The sequence below is a fragment of the Pristiophorus japonicus genome, unplaced genomic scaffold (genome assembly GCF_044704955.1).
Source record: "Pristiophorus japonicus isolate sPriJap1 unplaced genomic scaffold, sPriJap1.hap1 HAP1_SCAFFOLD_670, whole genome shotgun sequence".
Taxonomy (NCBI): Eukaryota; Metazoa; Chordata; class Chondrichthyes; family Pristiophoridae; genus Pristiophorus; species Pristiophorus japonicus.
In genome coordinates this window covers 99,245-101,552 of record NW_027254583.1, presented here as the reverse complement: position 1 = coordinate 101,552, position 2,308 = coordinate 99,245, and positions in this window count along the sequence as shown.

The following is a 2,308-nucleotide window of genomic DNA, read 5'->3' as shown; positions in this document are numbered from 1 at the left end:
TTTTTATGTTATGTCGGCCTGCAGGGTTACGGACCTCGAGCTGGTAAATGGGATTAGACTGGATGACCTTTTGTTGGATGGCGCATATAAAATGGTAAATACTGCAGGGAATAGAATACGGCCAGGGTGATCTCCTGGACTAGTGTCGATCACCTGGATGGGTCGGAGAGGAATTTTCCAAGATTTTTTCTCCCTAAATTGTTTTTTATCTGGTTTTTTTCCTCTCCCAGGAGATCACATGGCTCCGGTTGGGGTAGAGTGTAGAATGTTTCAGTGCAAGGGGGTCGCAGTTCTGTGAGGCAGACTGGTTGGGCTGGGTACTCTTTGCCTTTCCGTCATTGTTCATAGGTTTATATATAACCTTCAGGGCTGCTGACCGAGGGCCGTGTGGCTCTTTGTCGGCCGGCGCAGACATGATCGGCCGAAAAGGCCTCTTTCTGCGCTGTAAATTTCTATGTTTCTATGTTTCTATGTTTGACCATCAGAGGAACTATCTACTAGTGGGCATACTGGTTACCATCCGCACTGAGACTGAGAGATAGTCATCCAGAAGGCTCAACTGATGAAGATATGTCTCCAGTTGAACATTCTTGATGTCTATCACTCGGCCAGTAATGTTACCACAGTTCTCCTTTGTCGCAGGATCTGAACGAGAGATGGTGGTCTTGGGGCACAGTGTCCTCCAGGCATTTGGGCCACAGCCATCAGGCACTTCAGGTAATGCTGCGACATTCAGGAGGAATGGGCTACAAGGCCAGTGGTCATGGATGTGTTCACTTGTCATTTCAGCAGGCTCGGGGTGTGAACGGTATAATAGGACATTGTACACTTTCAGACCCGGTGTGGGGTAAGTCAGCATGTCTATGGGTGATAATGACGAAGAGAGTCATGGGCTGCAGGAGGATATCAATCTACTGGTCAGGTGGGCAGAGCAGTGGCAAATGGAATTTATTTCAGAGAAGTGTGAGGTGATGCACTTTGGGAGAGCTAATAAGGAAAGAGTATAAATATTAAGCGGTAGGCCACTTAATAGTGTAGATGAACAAAGGGACCTTGGAGTGCTTGTCCACAGATCCCTGAAAGTAGCAGGCCAGGTGGATAAGGTGGTTAAGAAGGCATACGGAATGCTTGCCTTTATTGGCCGAGGCATAGAATATAAGAGCAGGGAGGTTATGCTTAAATTGTATAATACTTTGGTTAGGCCACAGCTGGAGTATTGCGTGCAGTTCTGGTCACTGTATTATAGGAAGGACGTGATTGCACTAGAGAGGGTGCAGAGGAGATTTACTAGGATTCTGCCTAGAATGGAGAATCTTAGCTATGAGGACAGATTGGATAGGCTGGGTTTGTTCTCATTGGAACAGAGGAGGTTGAGAGGAGACCTCATCGAGGTGTACAAAATATTGAGGGGCCTGGACATAGTGGATAGTAAGGGTCTATTTCCATTGGTGGAGGGGCCTTTTAGGATGGGGCATAGTTTTAAGATGGTTGGCGGAAGGATTAGAGGGGATTTGAGTGGGGGGCTTCTTTACGCAGAGGTTTGTGGGGATCTGGAACTCGCTGCCTGGAAGAGTGGTGGATGCAGAAACCTTCACCACTTTTAAGAGATGTTTGGATGGGCCCTTTTAAAGTGCAGTAACCTGCAGGGTTACAGACCTAGAGCTGGTAAATTGGGATTAGACTGGATGACCTTTTGTTGGATGGCGCAGATATAACGGTAAGTACTGCAGGGAATAGAATACGGCCAGGGTGATCTCCAAGACTAGTGTCGTTCGCCTGGATGTGTTGGAGAGGAATTATCCCAGATATTTTCTCCCTAAATTGGCCTGGGTCTTTATCTGGTTTTTGCCTCTCCCAGGAGATCACATGACTCCAGATGGGTGGAGTGTAGAATGTTTCAGTATAAGGGGTGTCCCATTTGTGTGATGCGGACTGGTTGGGCTGGGTGCTCTTTGCCTTTCCGTCATTGTTCATATGTTTATATGTAACCTTTAGGGCTGCTGACCAAGGGCCCTGCGGCTCTTTGTCAGCCGGCGTGGACACGATTGGCCGAAATGGCCTACTTCTGCGCTGTAAATTTCTTTGTTTCTATGTTTCTATGTTTGACCATCAGAGGAACTATCTACTCGTGGGCATACCGGTCACCATCCACACTGAGACTGAGAGATAGTCATCCAGAAGGCTCAACTGATGAAGATATGTCTCCAGTTGAGCATTTTTGATGTCTATCACTCGGCCAGTAATGTTGCCACAGTTCTCCTTTGTCGCAGGATCTGAACGAGAGATGGTGGTCTTGGGGCACAGTGTC